The following is a 27,659-nucleotide window of genomic DNA, read 5'->3' as shown; positions in this document are numbered from 1 at the left end:
GGTGGAAGTGAATCCGCAACCTGATTGGCCTACAGGAGAATCCCGGAATTAGCCAATCACGTGGGCCCATTGTGTAAATAATGTATATAAAGCAGACATTCTGGGGGAACTTCCATTCCTCCTCACCACTATCAGCTGAATAAAAAGCATGAAATCCACTCTTGACTCCGAGTATATTTCAATATGGTTGTTTTGAATATGTTATTATTGAATATGTATATTATTGAATATTGTATACCCAATGTATCAGCCGCCTGGTGGGGTTTCACTGTTTGTGTTTTGGTGGTTGGTAAAAAATAAAATATAATAATAAAAATAATTTAAAAAAACCTCTGCGCTGCACGAATAAGTACTTTGTTTGCATGAACGCACGGTGATTTAAGTTGAATGGGTTAAACGCCGGGTGATTTGAGCAACTGTTTTGCAAAATGAAGGAAAAAGGGGAGGCAGCCTTAAAATATATTTAGTTAGAATAACACGCGGGCTGGCAGTGTTTTAGGAGTGGGGGGGGGGAGCAGAGGGGCTGGTTTTCTCGCTCCCCACCCCCCCTCTTTTGTAATCCTCAGCCTCCTTTCATCAGTTTCTCTCCTTTTAACTGTCTGTTCGGAACATCCAGAACAACAACAGCCTTTGAAACTCCAGCTGGCTAAATTAATCTCAGCAGCATCTCCTCTCCTGCAACACACACACACACAGACACGGCTCTTCCTCCTCCCACTTCCCCTCCCACACCTGGAACCATAACAGATTGCATAAGAAGCTGTCAAAGAAACACCCTGAGCCAGAGTTGGAAGCGCTTCCACTCCCCCAGCAGCACCAGCACCACGTGCTCCATGTTCCTCCAGCACAAAACATCATCAGGGGTTTGAGCGGGAGGCGGCGATGACTCACCGCCAGCCATTAAGGAGCGGTGCGCCTTTCTTTTAAAAGAAATTAATGGGTTTGCAAACGGCAGGCAACCTAGAAACAAGGGCGGAACAACCTGAAGCTTCCTTGAAAGGCCTTCAAAGATTGTGCTTCAACTGAAGCTCCCGTCTGCCACTGACGCGTGTTCCTTTAAGGACCCAAGAAGATGCCTGCAGGATCAGGGCCAGTGGCCCGTCTAGTACGGCGTCCTGTTCTCAAAGTGGCCAACCAGATGCCCATTTTGGGAAACCTACAAAGAGGATTTGAGCACAAGAACAACTCTCTGGTTTCCAGCAACTGGTTTTCGGGGCTACCTTTGAAGGTGACCCGGAAACTACAACTAATCCAGAATGCGGCAGCCGGACTGGGGACTGGGAGCGGCCGCCGAGACCACATAACACCGCTCTTGAAAGACCTACATTGGCTCCCAGTACGTTTCCGAGCACAATTAAAGTGTTGGTGCTGACCTTTAAAGCTCTAAACAGCCTCGGTCCAGTAGACCTGAAGGAGCGTCTCCACCCCCATCGTCCAGCCAGGACACTGAGGTCCAGTGCCGAGGGCCTTCTGGCGGCTCCCTCACTCCGAGAAGCCAAGTTACATGGAACCAGGCAGAGGGCCTTCTTGGTGGTGGCACCCGCACTGTGGAATGTCCTCCCACCAGATGTCAAAGAGAAAAATAACTACCAAACTTTTAGAAGACATCTGAAGGCAGCCCTGTTTAGGGAAGCTTTTAATGTTTGATGCATTACGGTATTTTAATATTTTTTTGGAAGCCGCCCAGAGTGGCTGAGGAAGCCCGGCCACATGGGCAGGGTATAAATAATATTTTTAAAATAATAATAATAATAATAATAATAATAATAATAATAATAATTATTATTATTATTATTATTATTATTATTATTATTATTATTATTATTTTCATTGCAGCGTCTGACTGGGGAGGCAGACTTTAGCCAACAAGGCTAGCAACCCAATTCCTCCAGGAATTTGTCTCATCCTTGTTTAAAGCCATCCAAAGTACAATAAAGGAGATTCCGTCTAAAGACCAGGAAGAACCTTATGACAGTAAGAGCTGTTCAACAGTTGAATGGTCTCCCATTGTGAACTCCCCTTCCTCGGAGGTTTTTAAGCAGAGGTTGAAAGATCATCTGTCATGGATGCGTTAGTTGAGATTCCTGCCTTGCAGAGGGTTGGACTAGATGACACTCGGTGTCATGGTCCGGTTCACGGGTGATTGAAGTCCTGGCACAGGACGTCAGGACCGGGGGCAAGATGGCGGGGTGGGAGCAGGAATGGGAGACCAGGAGCCAGGAGTTGGGAAGCCAAGAGTCCGAGGATCAAGGAGCAAGGAGTCACGAAGACAGGGGCCCGAGGATCAAGGAGTCAAGGAACCAAACACAGCAAGGCAGGGAACGTGTTGCTGTGGCCAAGAGCCGAAGGGAAATGCTGACCTTATATCCCTTCCCAGCTCTTGCCACCAGGTGCTGTGAGTTACCAAGCGGCCTCATCTGTGCGGCCGCACCTTGCCTCTCCAGAACAAACTTAGGAAGGCCCCAGTCCTGCAAAGTCCTACTGGTCACAGGGCCCGGCTCCTGCATGGACACCTGACACTCAGGGTCCCTTCCAATTGTACAATTCTAAGTTTGCATCCATCACCTCCTCCTGTGGTTCAACTAAGTGCTGTGTTCTTTTATCTGCTTCGAATCTTCCGACATTCAACTTTATTGGAAGTCCGCAAATTCCAGTGTTAGGAGAGACGGAGAAAAGGTTTACTTCATCCACTTTCTGCAGGCCTTGAAAAATCCTATAAACTTCTACGGTGTCCCCTCTCAGTCATCTTTCCTCTAACTAAAAAGTCCCAAACGCTGCAAACCTTTCCTCACAGGGGAGTCACTCATTGATCATTTGGGTTGCCCTTTTCTGAACCTGTTTCAATATCCATTTTGAGGGGAGGCGACCAGAACGTCATAAGGTTCCGCCCCGCCCCCTGATTTCCTCCAATCAGGCTCTTCTTCTGGACCTGCCTTGTGCTTCTTGCCTCCTGCCATTTACTGCCTCAGCCTCGCTGTCATGATCAGTTGCTGCCGCAGATGGTCCCCGATTTCTCATTTCACAGCCTCCAAATAAAAAAGTATTTTGCTGCATCCGGTACAAGAAGTTCTGCATCTCTTATTCCTGTTTTCTTTTTCTTTCCTTCGCTTTCTATTTTTAGCGGACTCCATTCTTGATGTCAAACTGCAACCGTGAGGCTGGCTTGGGGGAGAGGTGGGCGGGCGGGAGGAAGGAAGGGGGTAGGCGAATTTGTCAGATTTCTCTTTTTTCATTTTCTCAGTCTTGTCTTCAGTTCTCCACATTTCTACATCAGTTTGTGGAGCTTTTTTTCAAAGCCTCTGTGCAAATTCAGCAGCATTTGGGTGCAAATTTCTCCACACACACACACACACACACACACACACACACACACACATTTCCCCTAATACACACACTTTTTTTTTTGCAAAGCACTATTCCCTAATATTAGAAGGGGAAGAAATGGAGGCAGTGAGAGATTTTACTTTCTTGGGCTCCATGATCACTGCAGATGGTGACAGCAGCCACGAAATTAAAAGACGCCTGCTTCTTGGGAGAAGGGCAATGACAGGCCTAGACAGCATCTTGAGAAGTAGAGACGTCACCTTGCCAACAAAGGTCCGTATAGTTAAAGCCATGGTTTTCCCAGTAGTGATGTATGGAAGTGAGAGCTGGACCATAAAGAAGGCTGATCGCCGAAGAATTTATTCTTTTGAATTCTGGTGCTGGAGGAGACTCTTGAGAGTCCCATGGACTGCAAGAAGATCAGACCTCTCCATTCTTAAGGAAATAAGCCCTGAGTGCTCACTGGAAGGACAGATCGTGAAGCTGAGGCTCCAAGACTTTGGCCACCTCATGAGAAGAGAAGACTCTCTGGAGAAGACACTGATGCTGGGAAAGATGGAGGGCACAAGGAGAAGGGGACGACAGAGGACAAGATGGTTGGATAGTGTTTTCGAGGTTACCAGCATGAGTTTGACCAAACTGCGGGAGGTAGTGGAGGACAGAGGTGCCTGGCGTGCTCTGGTCCATGGGGTCATGAAGAGTTGGACACGACTAAACAACAACATTCCCTAATACAAAGCTATTGTTATGTTCACAAGTATTTGCATTTCAGTTTTACTCTTTCCCTCAGCACATGCATTTCTGTTGTTAACAGAAAAATCCGAGGGCTCCCTTGGGCAACAACAAAGACACCAACCAGGATAACTTTGAGCAAAACAGCAGCCTGTAGGCTTGGCCGTTAATGATCTGTTGCAATAGGGTGCTCCGCTCACCTGCAGGAGAGAGGAGGGACCCAGAAAAATGGCGTGCAAGGCCTTATAAAGTCTTTTAAAATTGCCACCCTGTAGATCAAGACCACCCCCAGAAACATCATGCATACATCACAGAAGGGGTGTAACCTAAGACCACCCCTCAGATACATCACACCTACATCACAGAAAAGGCGGTCTAAAACAGAAATTTGAATGTTGTTTTTCTCCTGTTGTTGTTTTTCTCCTGTCTGGCAGGTTACGTGACTGGATTTCCTGGGGAGCCTGGCCATTCTTTTGTAGTGATAAATGCTTAGTTCCTGGGCCAGGTCACAGGCTCACACCCTATTCAAACACAGGCATACCCTTAAGACAGGATTTGTGACAATGGGGAGGCTTTTCCAGTTTGACCTTGCAGAGAAAACATTTCCTCAGTTTAGGAATCAAAATGGCTCCAGGTTGGCTTTCCTGTGCTGATCTATGTATGTGCTTGGTTGGTACCATATTGTTTAGGGGCAAGTTCACCTTTAAATGCAAGCTGCATCAGAATTCTCTCAGTTTCTTAACAGAAGTATCACCTGGTAGATTTCTGGGATATCTGAAGTAGATTTGCCAAGGGTCTGTGGTTCTCAATTGTTTAACACAGGCAAACAACAAAATGGCTCCCCACCCCCTCCTCCCTCAGAATTAAATCCCTGCACCCTGTTATTATTCCGCAGGAGGTGCATAAGGGAACATTATGTCTATTAAAGTGGATTAATGCACACTGTTGCCCCAGCATGACAAACCCACTGAAGAAGAGAGAGAAAACAAGATTTTTAATTTTTTTTTGCATTGGTGGAAATGCAAGGAGAAGCCTGGGATGAACGAATGACTAACAGGAAGACGTGCAAACACTTGACAAGCAAATTGGGAGAAGAACATAAGGTGAGACTGCTGGATCAGGCCAGTAGGGGCCCCTCCAGTCCAGCATCCTGTTCTCACAATGGGCAACCATATGCCCCCATGTGAAAACCACAAGCATGATTCGAGCACAAGAGCAAATCTCCCCTCCTGTGGTTTCCAGCAGCTGGTATTCAGAAACAGTACAGTACGGTATGCTTGTGAAACATGGACCACTTATAAACGCCATCTCCAACTCCTCGAAATACAGTGGTGCCTCGCAAGACGAAATTAATTCGTTTTGCGAGTTTTTTCGTCTTGTGAATTTTTCGTCTTGCGAAGCACGGTTTCCCATAGGAATGCATGTATTAACGGTTTTAAGAAAAAGGAAACAAACTTGCAAGACGTTTCCGTCTTGCGAAGCAAGCCCATAGGGAAATTCGTCTTGTGAAGCAACTCAAAAAACAAAAAACTCTTTCGTCTTGCGAGTTTTTCGTCTTGTGAGGCATTCGTCTTGCGAGGTACCACTGTATTCCATCAACAGTGTCTCCGAAAAATTTTACACATCACTTGGGAAGACAGGCAAACGAATACCAGTGTACTGGGAGAAGCAAAGATCGCCGGTGTCAAAGCAATGATTCTTCAACATCAACTTCATTGGACTGGTTGTGTTGTAGGATGCCTGATTATCGTCTTCCAAGAACTTAATTTGCTCTGGAGGTCCGTTCTTAACCTGAAACTGTTCTTAACCTGAAGCACCACTTTAACTAATGGGGCCTCCCTTTGCGCCACTGGAGCATGATTTCTGTTCTCATCCTGAAGCAAAGTTCTTAACCTGAGGTACTATTTCTGGGTTAGCGGAGTCTGTAACCTGAAGCGTCTGTAAACCGAGGTACCACTGTACTCTATTCCGAACTTAAAAATGGAAAGCGTAATGTTGGAGGGTCAACAAAAGAGGTTTAAACACTGTCTCCAGGCAAATTTTAAAAATGTAGCATAAACACCAAAATTGGGAAACACTTGCCTGCGAGCGCTCCAGTTGGAGAGCAGCCTTTACCAAAGGTGTCCTGGGCTTTGAAGACACTCGAATTCAGGACGCAAGGGAGAAACGTGCTAGGAGGAAGGCACGCTTGGCAAATCCACACCATGATCAACTTCCACCTGGAAACCTATGTCCCCACTGTGGAAGGACGTGTGGATCCAAAATTGGCCTCCACAGTCACCTACGGACTCATTGTTAAAACTGTGTTTATGGAAGACAATCTTACTGAGCTACGAGTGATCGCTAAGGAAGAAGATTCAGAAACATGAATGCCTCCAGTCGTGGAAAGCAGAGCACAGCTATCATGTCTAGGAGCCTTCTCCTCCATGAAACGAATGCTCATTGTCAGATCCCCACCCCAGAAACAGATAAGAGGGAATGCTTAGAACAACCAAACCTTTACATATGTTTTGTGCGAGGAAATCAGGACGAATGCTCAATAAACATCATTCATCTGGAGGAGCCCGCGGCATAAGTCTCTTGCACTTTGCTCTGGCCGGTGGATTTCAGGCTTCCGGTAAAAACAACCACAGCAACATGAAGTAGATTCCACAAGCCCAAAATCTGCCCATCCCTGGTTTAAAGGTAAAGTAAAGGGACCCCTGACCATTAGGTCCAGTCGTGGCCGACTCGGGGGTTGCGGCGCTCATCTCGCTTTATTGGCCGAGGGAGCCGGCGAAAAGCTTCTGGGTCATGTGGCCTGCATGACTAAGCCGCTTCTGGCGAACCAGAGCAGTGCACAGAAATGCTGTTTACCTTCCCGCCAGAGCGGTACCTATTTATCTACTTGCACTTTGAGGTGCTTTCGAACTGCTAGGTGGGCAAGAGCAGGGACCGAGCAACGGGAGCTCACCCCGTCGCGGGGATTCGAACCGCCGACCTTCTGATCGGCAAGTCCTAGGCTCTGTGGTTTAACCAACAGCGCCACCTGCGTCCCAATAATCCTTTCTTCTGAACCCCTCAGCAAGCTAAGAATGAATGACTTCTGCCCAGAGCTTGCATTTCCTGGCAGCTTGCAGGCAAGTTCTCCAGAAGTAAACAGGAGACGCTTGCAGGCGACTGGCGCTCTGCCACAAGGCCTGCAAAGCCCTGTCACTTTCGGTTTCTCTTAGCTTCTCATTTTTCTAGCCTCAGGTTCATTTTTTAAAAATGTCCTCTTAAACATTTGTTATATGCAAATTTGCCTGACACACACATTTTGCAAGCTATTTCCCTCAAAATTATGTATTTTTATGTATTATTTTAATGGATCTATGCATTTCTGCACATGCTCCCTCCTAACATACGTACTTGCGAATGCATAATTTGTTTGGAGAGCTGCATAACAAAATTTGGAAAAGTGGGAATTCCTTTTGGCTCGCATATTATCTTAGAAAGTGTGAATTAGGTAGCTGCGCATTGGAATCTGAACCAGGCCGAATTCCTCCTCCTCCACTATGCCAGGCTAATGACCAGAAGCTGTGACCCAAAACTTGGGATCACCACCAGACCGCAGGCGAAAGACTCTGTGCTTCTGCTTTCATTTTCTGAAAAGTGGAACCCGGATTTAGAAATCTCTGCTGACATCATCCGGCATTTTACAGCAGGGAGGAGAACCTGCAGGTTACTTTAAACCAGTCTGATGAATTGGTTTTTAAAACATTTTATCAGCCACAAAGCTGCACTCCATAGATAGACAGATGAGAAATGGATGTAGCAACAGCATCCTTTTGCACTAAAATCTCCAAAGATGGATAATCTAAAAACAAAGGTTTGGAACCACTGGGGCCGTTTGGAACCATTCATAAGCAAACTTGATGCATTCCTTTATTTGCAAAGTAGAACGAGCACAGTTAATCAAGAAGACAAATCTGGAGGCAGCCCTCCGAGTATGAACTGTTTGCACGCTTGGAACAAGAACAGTTGTGATGGAGAGGAGAGGCCAGAAAGCAAAGCATGGAAACATGTTGGTTAAAGGTAAAGGGTAAAGGGACCCCTGACCATTAGGTCCAGTCATGGCCGACTCTGGGGTTGCAGTGCTCATCTCGCTTTATTGGCCGAGGGAGCCGGCGTACAGCTTCCGGGTCATGTGGCCAGCAGGACTAAGCCGCTTCTGGCGAACCAGAGCAGCACATGGAAACGCCGTTTACCTTCCCGCCGGAGTGGTACCTATTTATCTACTTGCACTTTGACGTGCTTTCGAACTGCTAGGTTGGCAGGAGCAGGGACTGAGCAACGGGTGCTCACCCCGTCGCGGGGATTCGAACCACTGACCTTCTGTTCGGCAACTCCTAGGCTCTGTGGTTTAACCCACAGCGCCACCTGCATCCCACATGTTGGTTGCACCCCCAAAAAAGCCTCCGGGAGGTAGAATGCCTACGAGAAACTCAAGACACAAAATCCGGGAGTGCATAGACACTCACACGCCAATCATGTGCACAGAAAGGTTCTGAACACAAGAAGCTGCCTTCTCCTGAGTCAGCATTGTTGGCACGGACTGGTAGGGGAGCTATGGGATTTCAGGTAGGAGATGTTGGGATACTGCCAGGGAGACGGGGGCATCAGGTAGGCCCCCAGCTGGCTCCAGCCACCGGCCGGCAGCCGGTCTCCCTTGGCACAGCATCAATCAGCGACACGACCCTCAGATACATTTAGAGACCCATGCACGCTCTGTCAGCAGAGTGTGTAAATCTTCTCACAGCAGAAGAGGCGGACAGAGAAATGTGTGAGCAGTATATTACAGCATTTTATTCAGCATAGTTCAGGAACAAAGGAGAACATGTCTGCTTCCCTTCGTCTCCAGCAAAACAGCAGTAACACAACAGCTATATACAAACGGAAGTTCCCAGCAAGTGCTGGAAGTAATCAGGCATGTGACATACAATAGTCATGCCTGTTCCCTTTTAAGGTGGAATGCAACTATAGCCTAACAGGAGATATTCCCAAGTCTGGCTGGAGATCCATTTGGAGATTGAACCAGCACGATATGAAGGCCCTGTCTAGAAATATGTGCTGACTGTGTTCAGAGAAGAGAGGGAAGAACCAAGGGGGGGGGGGGGGGAAGAAGAAGAAGAAGAAGAAGAAGAAGAAGAAGAAGAATAAGAAGAAGAAGAAGAAGAAGAAGAAGAAGAAGAAGAAGAAGAAGAAGAAGAACCGGGACTCAAGGTATCTTACCAAATTAAAACAACACAGGTAAAAGAATGCATAAGCAGCCTTTTCTAGCCTGCATCAACATAAGTGTAGTGTCCAGATCAAGGGAAGTCATAAAGGAAAAGAGAAAAAGGGACCCCTGACCATTAGGTCCGGTCATGGCCAACTCTGGGGTTGTGGAGCTCATCTCACTTTACTGGCCGAGGGAGCCAGCATACAGCTTCCGGGTCATGTGGCCAGCATGACTAAGTAGCTTCTGGCGAACCAGAGCAGCACACGGAAACGCCGTTTACCTTCCCGCCAGAAATAAGGAAATAAGCAGCTATCTTCTCTTTAAAAGACATCTGAAGGCTGCCCTGTTTAAAAGGTAAAGGTACCCCTGCCCGTACGGCCAGTCTTGACAGACTCTAGGGTTGTGCGCCCATCTCACTCAAGAGGCCGGGGGCCAGCGCTGTCCGGAGACACTTCTGGGTCACGTGGCCAGCGTGACAAGCTGCATCTGGCGAGCCAGCGCAGCACACGTAAACGCCGTTTACCTTCCCGCCAGTAAGCGGTCCCTATTTATCTACTTGCACCTGGGTGTGCTTTCGAACTGCTAGGTTGGCAGGCGCTGGGACCGAGCCCTGTTTAGGGAAGTTTTTAATATTTAATGCTGTGTTGTTTTTAACACTCGATTGGGAGCCACCCAGAGTGGCTGGGGAAACTCAGCCAGATGGGCGGGGTATAAATAAATTATTATTATTATTATTATTATTATTATTATTATTATTATTATTATCCCAGAATGCAGAGCACACAAAGGTGGCTCTGACCTTGAGGACACCGAGGGAAATCTTCCAGCCAAGGACACTGCTAATTTAATCACACCGGACCTGTTTTTGGGGGAGTTCTCATGGATGCCTCTTTCGTTTCCCTCTCCCTGCCCTCCTGCCATCATCATGACTCAGCCCCAACGCTCTGCCAGATGTGGGTTTTGCATCCCGGGCCATCGTTTCATTCTCTGTTTGAACATGTGCAGAGAGTATCACAAAGACCCGCTCCATGTTCTTGCTTCACACATGACAACAGCGCCGGGCAGAGAATGCAGAGGGAACAGAGGAAATGTAATGAGGCTGAGGAAATGTAATGAGGCTGAAGGTACCTTTTACCACCTTTGGTGGACCTGCCCGAAGATTAAAGCCTTTTGGGAAATGATCTATAATGAAATTAAGAAAGTCCTTAAAAGGACTTTTCCTAAGAAACCTGAGGCTTTTCTCCTGGGCATGGTTGGCCAATTGGTATCAAGGAAGGATAGGACGTTTTTTATGTATGCTACCACAGCAGCAAGGATTCTTTTAGCAAAGTATTGGAAGACACAAGAACTACCCACGCTGGAAGAATGGCAGACGAAGGTGATTGACTATATGGGACTGGCGGAGATGACTGGCAGAATCCGTGACCAGGGGAAAGAGACAGTGGAAGAAGACTGGAAGAAATTTAAAATATATCTTAAAAATCGTTGTAAAATTGAGGAGTGTTAAAATGTCAAGGAATTGGGAAATAGAGAATTGCAGCTGTAATTAATAAGTTAGAGAAGAACTTAAAAGAAAAGGAATTGAATAATTAGTTAATTGGAGGAGTTGCTGAAGAAATGTAAAACAAGGATGCAGAAAAGGGGAGGTATGGGGAAGTCCAGGAAGTAAGGTGTATGAAAAAAAAGGTTATGAAATTATACATGTTTATATGTTTGTGTATTGTGTATTGTTTGTGTTTATTTTGTGTTTGGAAAATCAATAAAAATTTATTAAAAAAAAAAAAGAGAACGCAGAGGGAACAGAGAGTCTCCGCCAATCCTGGCTTCCTGAGGAGCTGGAGAGACGCAAGCGGTTTTTGTGTGAACACATTGCGCTTTGCTGCATGCAGACATTGAAATGCACCCTGGAGGGGAGCTTATATATGTCGTGGTCCTGAGAAGGGGCAGAACCAGTGATGTTCTCATCATGTTTTCAAGGTGCATATAGCTGTGCTTGATGCAGAGCAAGGAAGGGATGCACCTCAGCTGTAAAGCGCATGCATTGTATGCCAAAGGTCTCAGGTCCAGCCCTGGTGTCGCCACGTAGCGCTAGGAAAATCTCCTGCCTGCAGCCCGAGAGAAAGGCTCTGCTGGATCAGTGTGGACAATGCACTGCGGGAGAGACCAATGGTCTCACTCCAAATAAGAAACCTTCCTCAGTTCCGTCCTGTGATGTGGTTGTGAGGGCTTGCAAGGGCGTCTTTGGTTACGGCCTGGAGACTTGTGGGTTGTGTTGCAACATGGACATGTGGAGAAGCAACCGCACGGTGGTCTTGCCACACGCTGGACACTGCCTGGAGCTCTCAAGTCCATGTTCTCATGTGGGGGGTTTGGTTAACACAACGGAGAAACAGCACAAGGAACTGGGCTGCCATGAGTTCCTGAAGTCTCTCCATACAGCGTCTGATGCAAGCTGGTGCCCTCTGTGGTGGTCTGGGACTCGGGCTCGGACTCAGAACCACAGGAGTCTCAGTCTGCACTGGATCCTTTGCCTCAGAACCAAGTCTGGGGCCTGATCCTGAAGAGTCCCAGTCTGCACAGGTTCCCCTGCAACAAACCCCAGCTGGGCCGAGTCAGGGGCCTGAGCCTGCCCTGGCTCCAGATGCAGGGATGACCTCGTTGCCTCCAGCTGGGCCATCACTTACAGCTGCTCCACTACCGGTTGGGTCAGGGGAGGCTGAGGCGGCCTCTGGGTCTAGTAACCCACCGACGTCTCCCAAGCTGCAGAGACTGAGGTCTGAGAGAAGGAGAGACCTGAGTACTTGCAGGAGGAGTGCTTGCCTCCGGGCGAGACAGGGAGGTGAGTCGCTGGGGGATCAGGACCAGCTGTTACCCCGACAAAGATAAAAGGCTGTCAGACCCCACCCCAGGTTGCAGGAGCAACATTGCTGTATGTCAGATCCTGCCTGAGATCCTGTACCTGTCCTTGCCTGGTTTCCTGCCTCGATGTCCTGCCTTGGCCCTGTCAGACTGACTCCTAGCAGAGCCTCCGGGTTCTGGTCCAGTCCTGGACCGTGTTTCATGGGTTACCCCTGTGCCCAGCACACCCTCCAAGTATTATGGACTGCAATTCCTATCAGCCCCCCATAGGTGTGGCCATTATAGTTCCAAACGCCTGAAGGTTTGGTAAGGATGCTCTATCCCATGGTCTGGCATGTACTGACCAGCACAAGCACCTTCCAAGCACTGCTGGCTGATGGGAGTTGCTAGCTGAGATAGAATAACAAAATCATTGCATTGTGGAGTTGGAAGGGACCCACAGGGTCATCTAATCTGACCCCCTGCAATGCAGGAATCTCCACTAGATCATCTGTGACTGATGGCCATCCAACCTCTGCTTCCCAATGAAGGAAAAGTTCACGGCCACTCATAGAACTCTTGTCAAACAGCGCCAACCATCCAAAACTTATTCCTGATGTTTAGTTGGAATCTCCTCTCTTGTACCTCGAAGCCATTGGTTCGTGTCCTACCCTCCAGGAGGAAACAAGCTTGCTCCCTCTTCCATGTGACATCTACACAGTATAGATAGGTGAAAATGGCTATCATATCTCATCTCAGCCTCCTGTATCCCAGGCTAAATATCCCAAACTGTTCCTCCTAAGGCTTGGTTTCCAAACCCTTGGTCATCTTGGTTGCCCTCCTCTGCGCACCTTCCAGTTTGTCAATACAGTGGTACCTCTAGATGCGAATGGGATCCATTCTGGAGACCCGTTCGCATCCTGAAGCAAACGCAACCCGCATCTGCGCATGCGCGGGTCACGATTCACCACTTCCGCACATGTACGTGATGTTATTTTGAGCGTGCGCGCATGCGCGAGCGGTGAAACCTGAAAGTAACATGCTCCATTACTTCTGGGTTGCCAGAAGTAATGGAGCGTGTTCATTCCTTATTCAAGGAAAAAGCATTTATCCAGAGAAATTTGCACTGAGAGATTTCCATGAGGATTAAAGAAAGAAAACCCGCAAATTGCTGCAGAAATATTGCGAACCAGATTTAAGATAGGAAAAATGAGAAATGGAGAGAACCAATGTTGACAGATCCTTCCATCCCTTGCGCTAAGGCTATTGCCCTCCCCAGTGCTGTGGGACACGACAGAAGAACCCCCTTGTTCCTTGCAACTGGGGGGCCGTTTTTGGACTTCAGGGAAGCCCAAGGCTTTCACTAAATAATAAATTAATTTTAAAAAATTATTTATACCCTGCCCTTCCCGGTTCAGTAAACCAGGCTCAGGGCGGCTAACAACAAATTTAAAACATTTAATTGATGCAACAAAAAACCAGCATAGAATACAGTATAAAACGTGAATAACAGTAAATTCAGAATTCAAAAATCAATTTAGGGGGGAAATCCATCCAGTAAACATTAGATGGTCACCAGGGCTAGCTGGCTAAATTAGTCCTACTTGGGCCAGCGAGGAGACCAGGGGAGAATTAGCTGTGGGATCCCAGAGCGGGGAACCTTCATAAAAAGGGGAGGGGGAGGGGAGGAAGGGGAATGAAAGACCAGGCTAAGTTCAAATTGAAAGCCAGGCGGAATAGCTCTGTCTTACAGGCCCTGTGGAAGGAGGTTAAATCCTGCAGGGCCCTGGTCTCATGGGACTCCACCAGGTCGGAGCCATCACTGAGAAGGCCCTGGCCCTGGTGGAGGATAGTCTGACTTCCTTAGGGCCTGGGACCTCAGAACTATATTTATTCATGGACCTTAAGGTCCTCTGCGGGGCAGACCAGGAGAGGCCATCCTGTAAAGGAGTCTATAGTCACCATCCACATCAGATATTTAAAGCACATTTAAGCAATGTGGTTTCCCCCAAAGCCCTGGGAATTGTGCATTGTTAAGGGTTCTGGGAAGTGCAGTTCTGTGAGAGATAACCTACTTCTCCAGGATTATTATTTTTTGTGGGGATGGGGGATGGGAAACCTAAGCTAGATAAATCTGGACTGGACCTTTCAGAAGCCTTCATACAGATTGTTGACACGCCCCTGCCATGCACACTGAGAAATGGATGGATTTGCCCCACCCGCAAACATAACCTCCATTGAGAACTAGAAGAGGTTGGGGAGGAATGTGCCTTCACCCCATTCACTTGCTCCCGTGGTGACGCGCACAAGCTGAACTACTCGGTGTAGAAAGGAAGAGGTAGGAGTTTCTTCGGAAGAAAGAGAAAAGAGGGAACGCGATGTTCTCTAGCAGCAGCTGCTCTGCTAGAACACTGAGTAGAACGCGAGCCAGCCCAAGATGCAAGGACACAAAAAAACCCCGGTACTCTCGTGAGCATGATGCTGCCAAAGAAGGCATGGAAAGGAAGCTGCCTTAGAGATGGCCAGGTCAGGCTCTGTGTCCCCCTGGCTCAGGAGTTCTGAGCGCATCTTGCCCGGCAGATGCTCTCCAGAATCTCAGGCCAAGAGAGATCCTTTGCACCAGGTCCTTTCAAATCACAGATCCTGGGGTTTAGACTGGCACCACCTGCATGCAAAGGAAATGTTATGCAATCCTTTCCAGATACCCAGGAGGACCAGCTTTCATTCCTGTAATCTGTGGGTGCACCCCCTGTCCAGGGCCGGATTTAGTCTGGATGAGGCCCTAAGCTCCTGAAGGTAATGGGGCCCTTTATATGTCCAGCTGCCCTTTGTCAACAACAAATTGCTACTGTTTTTTGTGTTGAATATATGCTTTATGGAGCACCTTAAAAAGCAGAGACATCACCTTGCTGACAAAGGTCCGTATAGTTCAAGCTATGGTTTTCTCAGCAGTGATGGATGGAAGTGAGAGCTGGACCATAAAGAAGGCTGATCGCCGAAGAATGGATGCTTTTGAATTCTGGTGCTGGAGGAGACTCTTGAGAGAGCCATGGACTGCAAGAAGATCAAATCGATCCATTCTGAAGGAAATCAGCCCTGAGTGCTCTCTGGAAGGACAGATCCTGAAGCTGAGGCTCCAAGACTTTGGCCACCTCATGAGAAGAGAAGACTCCCTGGAAAAGACCCTGATGTTGGGAAAGATGGAGGGCACAAGGAGAAGAGGACGACAGAGGACGAGATGGTTGGATAGTGTTCTCGAAGCTACCAGCATGAGTCTGACCAAACTGCGGGAAGCAGTGGAAGACAGGAGTGCATGGCATGCTCTGGTCCATGGGGTCACGAAGACTATATGGAACTTGCCGAACTGACCAGGAGACTCTGAGACCAGAGAGAAGAGATGGTGGAAGAAGTTTAAGGAATATTTGAAAAAATATGTTAATAGACTCAGTGTGCCAAAAGCAAACGTGATGAGGAGGCTGGGATTGGTTGAGATGATCCAGTAGCAATCCTTGTTGGGAGGGTAGTTACCAGGATAGCCAGGTGAATTAATTGAGCCATAAGTACCAGTCAGCTCACCACCGCACACTAAGGGGGAGACAGAAAAATGGGGGATTCTTATTTTAAAGTAGTATTATTTGTAAGTGATAAAATGTGAAGTTATTTTAATTGTGATAAAAAAACACACAAAGATGGTTAGAAATTATGATATATGTAACCTGCTAAAGATGAAGTAAAATGAAAATCAGATAGGTGGGACTTGGGAAAGCACACTTAACAATGTTTAGAAAAATAAGGCCATGGCAAGAATTAGTTCATATTGTCTTTTCTGTTTGTGTTTTTTATTTGTGTTATAAAATGTATAAAAAAAAAATTGGGGGGGGGGGGAATGAATTAAGCTGACATTTATACGTCTCTGCTATGTACATCCCTGGCCCTGATGTCTACTTGTGGTACAGAACAGGACATATATTAATATCAGTTCAAGATATACATCGTGCCTTGCTTCCCTCACCACAGGCATGTGCTATAAATATATATATATCACATGCAAACCGTACAGACACTCATTTTGTCTTCCTCCGTCTTGCAGAGATGAAGGAATCAATGCTCAGCCACAGAGCACAACGTGCTTCTGTCTCACTGTGACCAAAGACAATGAAATTTCACAGGGTCTTGGGCCCAACAACAGGCTAGGCTGGGCTGCGTGTAAGTTTTATTTTATTTATTTTTTTAATCTTATATTTTGGCCAATCTGAAGCACGGTCACACAGACGAATGTCCCAGCCCTTTCAGAAACACACGTGGAAAGAATTAGGGGATAGGATTTCGATGGAGGGTTCAGTCTGAGCTAATGATAATCCCCAGGACTCTTTGGAGAAGCCAGCAGACATCTGAGATGTGGTGGGTTTTCGTTTTGTAGCATAGGAATATACCAGATGCTGACAGACTGGGGCTGATGGGAGTTGTAGTCCGTCGTGCACACCCCATGCGGTGCAGCAATAAAACTGCCAGCACTTGTGCAAAGCTAAAAAGCAGAGAAATCACCTTGCCAACAAAGGCCTGTATAGTTAAAGTTCTGGTTTTCCCAGTAGTGATGTATGGAAGTGAGAGCTGGACCATAAAGAAGGCTGATCACTGAAGAATGGATCCTTTTGAATTCTGGTGCTGGAGGAGACTCTTGAGAGTCCCATGGACTGCAAGAAGATCAAACCTATCCATTCTGAAGGAAATCAGCCCTGAGTGCTCACTGGAAGGACAGATCCTGAAGCTGAGGCTCCAAGACTTTGGCCACATCGTGAGAAGAGAAGACTCCCTGGAAAAGACCCTGATGTTGGGAAAGATGGAGGGCACAAGGAGAAGGTGACGACAGAGGATGAGATGGTGGGACAGTGTTCTCAAAGCTGCCAGCATGAGTCTGACCAAACTGCGGGAAGCCGTGGAAGACAGTAGTGCCTGGCGTGCTCTGGTCCAGGGGGCCACGAAGAGTGGGACACGACTAAACGACTAGACAACAACAAGCATGGTTTTGGATTGGATCGGGGGCCTTGTGTTGAGATTCCTGCATTGCTGGGGGTTGGACCAAATGACCCCCTTTTATCATCATCTGAAGGGCCACAGGTCCCCTGCCCTTTGAATCCACAGCCAGGCTACCAGCCCACATGAGAGGCACGTTTCCACATGTGGCAAAGTTCTTTTCCCTTATATATAACCTATTCCTGCCTGGGGCAGGCTCATTGGTCGCTGCTGACCATTTCAGTCTCTTTCTGTCACTTGATTGATAGAGAGATTGATTGATTGCATTAATGCCTCACCTTTTTGCTCTAAGGCAGGCTTCCTCAACCTCAGCCCTCCAGATGTTGTGAGACTACAATTCCCATCATCCCTGACCACTGGTCCTGCTAGCTAGGGCTCATGGGAGTTGTAGGCCAAAAAAACATCTGGAGGGCCAAGGTTGAGGAAGCCTGGTCTAGGGAGCTCAAGGTGGCAAACATGGTAATAATAATTAATAATAATGGAAATATGTTGAATAATATACAGTGGTGCCTCACAAGACGAAATTAATCCGTTCCGCGAGTCTCTTCATCTTGCGGTTTATTCGTCTTGCGAAGCACGGCTATTAGCGGCTTAGCGGCTAATAGCGGCTTAGCGGCTATTAACGGCTTAGCGGCTTAGCGGCTATTAACGGCATAGCGGCTTTAAGAAAATGGAAACAAACTCGCAAGAATTCGCAAGACATTTCGTCTTGCGAAGCAAGCCCATAGTGATATTCGTCTTGCGGAACGACTCAAAAAACGGAAAACCCTTTCATCTAGCGAGTTTTTCGTCTTGCGAGGCATTCGTCTTGCGGGGCACCACTGTATAATAATTGAAATATGAGTCGAGAGTGGATTTCATGCTCTTTATTCTGCTCATAGTGGTGAGGAGGAGGAATGGAAGTTCCCCCAGAATGTCTGCTTTATATACATTATTTACACAATGGGCCCCATGTGATTGGCTAATTCCGGGATTCTCCTGTAGGCCAATCAGGTTGTGGATTCACTTCCACCTGGAGCTGGATTGGGTGGCTCTTGTGGACCAATCAGACTGCTGCATTCTGGACCCTATTGTTCTAGGACCAATCAGACTGCTGCATTCTGGATCCTATTGTTCTAGGACCAATCAGACTGCTGCAATCTGAATCCTATTGTTCTAGGACCAATCAGACTGCTGCATTCTGAATCCTATTGTTCTAGGACCAATCAGACTGCTGCATTCTGAATCCTATTGTTCTGCCCCCTGTCCCCCCAAAGAAGTACCACTTCAGACCACAGGAGGGGTGCTTCCGTGGACACACCCTCCCCCATACACAGATTTCCCTGCAAACAATAAAGTCGGAAGTGGTCAAGCACAACCTTCTACTTGATAGGCTTTGCTGTGTGTTTGGAATATATTTTTTCTCCTTCATCTGCAGTCTGAAGGATGTCACTGTTTAGCACAGGCTTCCTCAACCTCGGCCCTCTAGATGTTTTTGGACTAAAACTCCCATGATCCCTAGCTAGCAGGACCAGTGGTCAGGGGCGCCGACTTATAAAAACTATTGGGGGGGCCCATACCGGGCTCCTGCCCCGGGAAGTTTTCTAAGTTCCCCGCAGGGCGGGGCCGCTGCAGGAGGGTAAGTGGCGAGGGCGGGACGGGGCCGCGCGCTCCTTTCCTCGGCTGCCCTCGTCGCGCGCCTTGGCTCCCGCGGCCGGCGAGGGGAGCCCGGGCCGCGCGCGGCTGCTGCTGCTGCCGCCGCCTCTCCTGGGGGCGCCGCCTCCCCGGGCGGGAATGCTGCGGGTGCGCGAGGGATGCCATGGGGTATTATTTTCACCTTGCTTTTTTAAAAAGGAAAACAAGCTACACTTTACTAAATGTACGCAAAACACCTGGAACATGCAGCTCTTTAGATGGCAATGAAGGTGGTGAGAATGGAGAAGTGATGATCTCATTGCCCTCTGGATTTTGGGTTAAATTTTTGAGATTATAAGCTTTATCGTAAAGCAGGTTTTAGAAACGAAACTCACCCTGATAAGGCCCATCTAAGGACTAAATGCCATCTACATAACATGCCCAGAATCTTATGTTTTTTTGCAAGTCGTGTTGTTCTGCCAAAACGCAGGCTAAAATGACTGCATGGAAAACGTGGCATGCTAATAGCGATTTGAAGTTAAATATTCATACTGATGAATAGCTATAGCAGCAGAGAAACCCTAAGGTTACAACCACATTGGCAAGGATACAGCCACAATATTCCCGCACACCAAACACAAGCATGTTTACTTGGAAGTAAGTTCTATTGATTTCACCACTTTAAGAAAATTATTCAGCGGCGCCCGGCAGAGCAGCCCTCTCGGCCACGGCAGCCCGGCTCTCCCAGCCCCCGGGGGCCGCCCTCCTCCCTCGCGCAACCGCAGCGTTCCCGCCCGGGGAGGCGGCACCCCCAGGAGAGGCGGCGGCGGCAGCAGCAGCCGCGCGCGGCCCGGGCTCCCCTCGCCGGCCGCGGGAGCCAAGGCGCGCGACGAGGGCAGCCGAGGAAAGGAGCGCGTGGCACCGTCCCGCCCTCGCCACTCACCCTTCTGCAGCGGCCCCACCCGGGGAGGCGGCGCCCTCAGGAGAGGCGGCGGCAGCAGCAGCCGCGCGCGGCCCGGGCTCCCCTCGCCGGCCGCGGGAGCCAAGGCGAGGGAGGAGGGCGGCCCCCGGGGGCTGGGAGAGCCGGGCTGCCGTGGCCGAGAGGGCTGCTCTGCCGGGCGCCGCTGAATAATTTTCTTAAATTATTGGGGGGCGGAGCCCCCCCAATAAATTTTTTTGGGGGGCTTGAGCCCCCTCAGGCCCCATGGAGTCGGCGCCTATGCCAGTGGTCAGGGATGATGGGAACTGTAGTCTCAAAACATCTGGAGGGGCTGAGGTTGAGGAAGCCTGGTCTAGAAATTGGCTGGCTACATCATCTGCTACTTATCTTTCTATTTTTCTGTTTCCCCCCTGTGGGACTGGACACTTAATAGTGCAACATAGTGCCTGGTGAAAGGGGGAGGAGAACAGAGGACTTGGCTAACCAGCAAGAACTTGCTCTTTTAACCAGTGCTTGGAGTTGCTTTGCAAGAAGAAGAAGAAGAAGAAGAAGAAGAAGAAGAAGAAGAAGAAGAAGAAGAAGAAGAAGAAGAAGAAGAAGAAGAAGAAGAAGCAGCAGCAGCAGCAGCAGCAGCTTAGGGCTTGCCGATCAGAAGGTCGGCGGTTCGAATCCCCACAACGAGGTGAGCTCCCATTGCTCGTTCCCTGCTCCTGCCAACCTAGCAGTTCGAAAGCACGTCAAAGTGCAAGTAGATAAATAGATACCACTCTGGCGGGAAGGTAAACAGCGTTTCCATGCGCTGCTCTGGTTCACCAGAAGTGGCTTAGTCATGCTGGCCACATGACCCGGAAGCTGTACGCCGGCTCCCTCGGCCAGTAAAGCAAGATGAGCGCCACAACCCCAGAGTCGGCCACAACTGGACCTAAAGGTCAGGGGTCCCTTTACCTTTATTATTTATACCTTGCCCATCTGGCAGGGTTTGCAAACTTCGTGAAACAGAATTTTCGGCCTATTCTTGCCCAAAGAGGTTTTGGGAGGGAGGGGATTAAGTCCTGGATGTGGTAGCCATGGGTGTGGGGAAAGCATTTCAACACCACCAACCCCAAATTACCTTTACATTTATGATGTGCAGCTGTAGGGAAATCTGCAGCAAAGGTTTGAAGGTTAATCTTCCGAGTGTCCCTCCCCTTCGCAAAGTGTGGCCTGTTTGGTGGTGATGGGGAGGAGAGCGCTGGGCTAGTAAGCAGCCCCCACAGTCTCTATCAGCCGCAAAACGCCCACACGTATATTTTAAAATCAACAGCATAAGTACAGTATTGAAAACAGGCAGTACAGTTCTTCTTGGCAATGCAGTATGATCCCATGTTACACAAGGGTTCATTTCCAAGGGCTCCATGTAGACAAGAAAATGGCATATGCCGAAACCCTCGGAACTTCCTGTGGCTAGTGGGTGAGGAGGGGAGAGAGAATTCCACCCCCTGTACTCCCACAGCCCTTTTAGCACTGGGTAACTCAAGCAGAGACATCACCTTGCCAACAAAGGTCCGTATAGTAAAAGCTATGGTTTTCCCCGTAGTGATGTATGGAAGTGAGAGCTGGACCATAAAGAAGGCTGATCGCCGAAGAATTGATGCTTTTGAATTCTGGTGCTGGAGGAGACTCTTGAGAGTCCCATGGACTGCAAGAAGATCCAACCTCTCCATTCTGAAGGAAACCAGCCCTGAGTGCTCACTGGTAGGACAGATCCTGAAGCTGAGGCTCCAAGACTTTGGCCACCTCAGGAGAAGATAAGACTCCCTGGAAAAGACCCTGATGTTGGGAAAGATGGAGGGCAGAAGGAGAAGGGGACGACAGAGGACGAGATGGTGGGACAGTGTGCTCAAAGCTACCAGCATGAGTCTGACCAAACTGGGGGAGGCAGTGGAAGACAGGAGTGCCTGGCGTGCTCTGGTCCAGGGGGTCACAAAGAGTTGGACACCACTAAACGACTAAACAAAAACAACACCTCGGGTTACATATGCTCCAGGTTACGCATTTTCAGGTTGCACAGCGAATCCAGAAGTACCAGAATGGGTTACTTCCAGGTTTTGGCGCTTGTGCATGCACAGAAGTGCTAAATTGCTCTTTGCGCATGCGCAGAAGTGGTGAATCGCGATCTGCGCGTGCGCATGCGCAGACACGGCGCTGTGAGTTGCAAACGCTGCGGCTTGCGAACATGCCTCCCGCATGGATCACGTTCGCAACCCAAGGTTCCACTGTAAAGGGAATCAGGTTTCTAGATGCTGCAGGTTTAAAAGCAAAACAAGTGTCATTCCAGAAAGCATGCACCTCAAGTGGCTGTCACCCTCTGTACCAGCAGCACCCACTGATATTTCATTGCCTGGGGTGTGGCTGTGTGAGGATGCAGTTCCAGCTCTCCTTGCGCAGAAGCCACCTCAGTTTTCCCCAGCCCTTTTACTATCCCACCTCTCAAACATCAACAAATAATATTTCCCAAATCTGCAAACAAAAAAACCCAACCCACCGTTCTGCACGCATGGCTGTGCAACCAAGTAGAAGGCAGGCCATTAAGGATAAATTAACATCAGTGAGAAATGCGTCGCTTCAGGATCGGATTGCTGCAATGCACTCTGCGTGGGGCTTCCCTTGCGCTCCATCCAGAAGTTGCAGCGCTGTCTCCGAACAGGAGGAAAACCCTGTCGGAATACAACACCTGCGCCCAGAGACCTGCGCCGGTTGCCCAGTTGCTGCTGGGCAAAGTTCAAGGTGCTACTATTAGCATACAAAGCCCTTAACTGCTTGGAGCCAGTTTCATTGAAGGATTGCATAACCCATATAGGCCCACTCAACACTTGCGACCTGCAGAACTGGCACCATTCCAGGTGCCGCGCAATATTCGATCCATGTTGGTAAGAAATTCATCTTTTAGTGAGTGTGGCATTACCGAAACTCTGGAACTCACCATCTACAAATGCCTTCACTGTATTTTTTCCAGGGCCTGCTTAAAATGTTTCTAGTTTTAGGTAGGTAGCCTTGTTGGTCTGCTGTAGCTGAAACAAAATAAAAAAATTCCTTCCAGTAGCATCTTGGAGACCAACTAAGTTTGCTATTGGTATGAGCTTTCGTGTGCATGCACACTTCTTCAGATACATGCATGCACACGAAAGCTCATACCAATAACAAACTTAAAGGTAAAGGTAAAGGTACCCCTGGCCGTACGGGCCAGTCTTGCCAGACTCTAGGGTTGTGCGCTCATCTCACTCTATAGGCCGGGAGCCAGCGCTGTCCGCAGACACTCCCGGGTCACATGGCCAGCGTGACAAAGCTGCATCTGGCGAGCCAGCGCAGCACACGGAAACGCCGTTTACCTTCCCGCTAGTAAGCGGTACCTATTTATCTACTTGCACCCGGGGGTGCTTTCGAACTGCTAGGTTGGCAGGCGCTGGGACCGAATGACGGGAGCGCACCCCGCCGCGGGGATTCGAACCGCCGACCATGCGATCGGCAAGTCCTAGGCGCTGAGGTTTTACCCACAGCGCCACCCGCGTCCAATAACAAACTTAACTGGTCTCTAAGGTGCTACTGGAAGGAATTTTATTGTTTTGTTAAAATGTTTCTGATTAGGAAAGCCTATCCAAAGATGTAGAAGCTGCACATGTGCTATCTCTTCTCAGCTACTGTTGATTTTAATCATCTTTTGAATGTTTTTACATACTTGGCTTTAACTGTAGTTTAACAAAAATATTTATGTTTTATTCTATATTTCTGTACACTGCTTAGCCCCACCCCTACAAATAAGATGCAAGTCTTCTCAAATAAATGATTTTTAAAAATCTGTCTGTCGCAGCATAAACAACCAAGAGTCTTGTGGCACCACCTTAAAAGCTAATAATTTCATGGTTAGGAAAGAACCTGCTTCACTAGGCTAGCCCTTGAAAGCTATTGCCACGGGAAAATTTCATTTAGTCTCTAAAATGTGTCACAACATATTGAAATTAAGATTTGTTTTTCAATGTATTTGATAGCTTTGTTTTTTCCTGGAATCAAGAGAGTTATAATTACATCGGGGGGAGTCTGTGTACTTCTGTTAAATGATGGATCAGTTGCATATGTTTATCTTCGCAGCTGTAATTTTCATTATATTTAAGTGCCACAAGACGCTTTTCTTCTTCTAAAAGTTTCATTCCGATATGATAAAGCGGGGCCTGATCCAGGGAGGTCCAGTGCAGTTTGGGGCCTGATCCAGCGAGGCCCAGCACACACACACACACACTTCTACTTAGGGCAGTGCAATTTGCCAAGCCTTGGAAAACCCCGTGCCACCCTGGGGAAACAAAGCCATCAGCCACAAATCTGTCACCAGTGCCTCTCTGTTTCTGGCTAGGAGATTCTGCAATTGCTCTGCTCAAAAAACAACAACTAGCTTTGAGGAAACACAGATGCCACTGAACAACCAGATCCGTCGCAACAGCCATCCTCCTTAGTCAGCCTGCAGGTTAACTAAGGAGCTGGTTTTTTCTTCATTCTAGTGATACAACTTAAGATCCTTTCCACATGAGAGAATTGTAACCCAACACACCACACACACACACACACACACACACACACACACACACACACATTGTCTGTGCTTTCCCATGTGATGAAAACAAAGGCGCCAAGACATCGCAACTTTCGTGCAAATACCCGCACAGCTCTTGAGAGCACTCACTCGAATGCGCAGCCTGCAACATCTCCCAACATCGTTCCTAAAAGCCGGCGGCGCTTGGGTTTCGGGTTGAAGCCTGACTGGCAAGCCAGAACACGCAGCGGCCCACGAGGCAGGAGACTTGGGAGGGAGGAAACCTTGAAATATGTGCCCCACGGCAGCAACCACTGTTCCTCGCCCAGCTGGCCACCTCGCCCTTCGGATCCCCACACTGCCTATTTCTCTCAGCAGCCAGGCTGGGCCTGAAAAGGGGGAGCCTGGCACATCTGGGCACTAGCACATCTGGGGGTGGATAGACAACTGGAAGCAATCCTTGCCACTGCCCCTGAACGTTTTGCCTCCTACCTTTCTGCGCACCTTCGAAGCCAGGGCTTTCTGGAGGGTCCCAAGGCACCGCTGCCTCTCACGCGAGGGTCCCGCTTCTCCTGGGCACCGGAGGGCAAGAGGTCAGGGCCGCAGCAGCTGCCTGGTTGTCCCTGTAGGCCCCATCCACCAAGCGCACCCTCCTTCCCCTCTCCTACTTCCTGGTTGCGCCTGCCCTGAAGCTATGTGTGAGTGTGTCAGACCTTCCCCAGCCGACTGCCAGAGCTGTAATATTTCTCCAAGCATGCAGGGAACCTGCCTTGGCAAGCAAGGCGAAGACTTCTCCCCCCACCCTTTCTTTTCGCAACAGCTCTCTTGTTCGAAAAAGGTCGGGGAGACTCACCTGAGATAGATCCGGGCTGATCTTTTTGCAGTTGGCTCTCTCTCTCCCTCTCTCTCTGCCTTCCAGGGAGATTTTCCTCCTACGAACCAGAGCAGGTGAACAGAACTTTTGAGCTGGCTGCCTGGGCAAATTGCTTGAGCTGAGTGGGAGGGATGATTCGGTCTGGCGGTGTGTTTTTCCTTCTCTCCCCCTCACTTTTTTCTTTCTTTCTTTTTCTGGTTTCTTTTTTGTACATCTAACCACTCCCCTATTTCTGTCTGCCCACTTCCTTAAAGAGCTCAGAGGAGGAGGAGTGTGTGTGTGTGTGTGTGTGTGTGTGAAACCAGGGCATGAATATTCTACAAGTGGGGACTACTTCCGTCATAACGGCAAGCAGACAAAACAAAAATCTTGGGTCTGCCTGTCCCAGAAAAGAAGGGAGATGTGGCCTGCGATGGGTTCTCTTTCGTGGAAGCAGCTTCTGTGGGTGCAGCAGCGTGCAAGCTTTCGGGTCACACAAGAGTCTGCCAGCTACCAGATAAAGAATTCTGCGTAATACTGATGTTTGCACATTCTGATGGCAATAGGATAGTACCTTTGAACAGATCTCCTAGCAGTGACCCAAATTTAAAGCTTAAGCATGGCAAAACCAAACCCAAACCCTAGCAGTTTTAAAAAAAGGAATGGAGTTTCATTCTGAGCTAACATCTTCCAACCCTGACAATGGGTAGAGAAGGTATTCTTACTTGCAAAATAAGTGTGCCCTGTTCTCAGGATTGAGTAGCAGATCTGGAACAGAAGGAAAGCCTGGCTGCTGGACCAGACAAGTGGCCCACTATTTATTTTATTTATATTGTAATTATTAAATTTCTATACTGAGGATCACAGGGCGCTTTGCAATATAAAAACACAAGAACACTTATACCATCTAGCTTGCCACTCTCTTTTCACAGCGGCTAACCAGGAGCTTAGTTGCAGAGGGGGAAAAGAATGCTTTAACGGTTTTCAAAATGAATCAGATGCTGATGGAAACCTGCTCTTCTTTTTTTGAAAAACATGAAGATTTAGAATGTTGACTCAGGAAAGAAGAGCGAGGTGCCTGGGCCAGTTTGTTTGGGTTTTCTTCTTTGCAGAAAAGTAGGCTCAAGGCCATCAGACTCCTTGTGGTTTTAGCTGCACGGCTTTTGAGAAAAGGCAATAGTTCAATGGTAGAGGATCTTTTTTGCATGCAAAAGGTCCCGGGTTCAAACCTCTGCCTGAAACCCCTGAAAGTCACTGAGCTAGATGGATCAGGGGGTCTCACTTCCTATATTCCTATGTGTTGGGCTCCAGGCTTCAACCAACAAGAAACTGGTGGGTTCTGTGTCTTGAAAGTGCTAGAAATGAACAGTCCTTATCTCCCTGCCGCCACTACCCCTCAGTTGCCAGCTTCACACCTAGACCAGCTCTGGGTGCTATGCTCAAATCCAGAGGACGCCACCTTGACAGCAGGAATTTTTCTTGCAAGCCTAGAGTGGGAGATGAGGCTCTCTGCCTTGCAAGTTAGATGTTCCCAGCTGGCCAGAAGGTCAAGGGGTTGAGGTGCTGCGTTTTCTCCAAAGAGCTTTGGAGGAATAATAGAGCCTGTTCCCTGTAGGTTTTGCCATGTTATGCTGGATCCGTAACTCGCTCTCAAAGGGAGCATTGACATTGCAAAAATTTCCCCTGCGGCTTGGCTTTCAGAGAACTCGTGTAAGCGAACCAAGCCACATAGAGCAAGGGGAGTTCGGCTGAATCCAGCCTCTTCTTCGGAGCAGGTAACAGGCAAAGCCGGGAAACGCAGAGACTGCAAACAGCAGCTTCTCTTCCCCCACATCACAGCCCTCTGGTGACCCAATGGAACAAAAAAGTCAATTTGCAGCATTTTTCCTTTCCCCCCTCCAAGACCTCAAGAAACCTGTGAGCAAAGCTCCGCACATCACCACTTCCTCCTCTAAGAAGGCAAAACTAGGAAATATTGAAGAATGCTACCCAGCAACCCTAGAGCACTGGGGTAGGGAAGCGTTTATTCCCATTTCCCGTCACTTAAAAGCATGAACTTACTTTTAACAGGGTTCCCGTCCGTCTTTCCAACAAGCCACTGTTCCAACTGATGCCTGTGGAAGGAGGCAGGTGAATTCTGAGGGACGCGATGGGGGACTTGGAAAGATTTCAGAGTTAAAAATAACAGCACAGAGAACACCCACACACCTCACGGGTTCTTGTGCATGTGCTGCCACCACGTGGCCCTGAAGGGTAGATGCTGAGAATGAGAGAATGTGCGTACTTACATGAAGAAGGCACCTTCCTGAATCCAAAAACCAAAGCCTCATTCTCAATGCATCAGGCTGCAAGTGGGACAAGGAGGTTCAGGTGACTGAATGCAACTCCTTTCAAAATGATTACGGTGATACCGACACATCCCTGCAGTTAGAAAGCTAGCTTCTCAGGGACAATGGTACTAGCCTTGCCATCTCCCTGATAGGCTAGTTTTCTGTGTGTGAGGAACTGTTTCATATGGAAG

General features: G+C 48.4%; 1 protein-coding gene across 8 annotated transcripts in view; it reads right to left on the bottom strand.

Annotated features, from left to right (window-relative positions):
• PTK2B (protein tyrosine kinase 2 beta) overlaps nt 1-27,298 on the bottom strand; it is a 121,742-nt gene extending 94,444 nt beyond the window's left edge. For 2 of the 8 annotated variants that reach the window (XM_077925372.1, XM_077925374.1), the window contains exon 1: nt 25,139-25,367. The gene's annotated coding sequence lies outside the window, so the exon portion shown is untranslated. Of the gene's footprint in view, nt 1-24,777; nt 24,864-25,138; nt 25,370-27,199 lie in introns of those variants that run through there. The other 6 variants (XM_077925369.1, XM_077925371.1, XM_077925376.1 and 3 more) reach the window with 6 other exon arrangements.
• Between the last annotated feature and the right edge of the window lie 361 nt (nt 27,299-27,659).

This window comes from Podarcis muralis, chromosome 3 (genome assembly GCF_964188315.1).
Source record: "Podarcis muralis chromosome 3, rPodMur119.hap1.1, whole genome shotgun sequence".
Lineage (NCBI taxonomy): Eukaryota > Metazoa > Chordata > Lepidosauria > Squamata > Lacertidae > Podarcis > Podarcis muralis.
The sequence above is the reverse complement of the archived record's forward strand: the minus strand, read 5'-3'. Positions and strand labels throughout refer to the sequence as shown.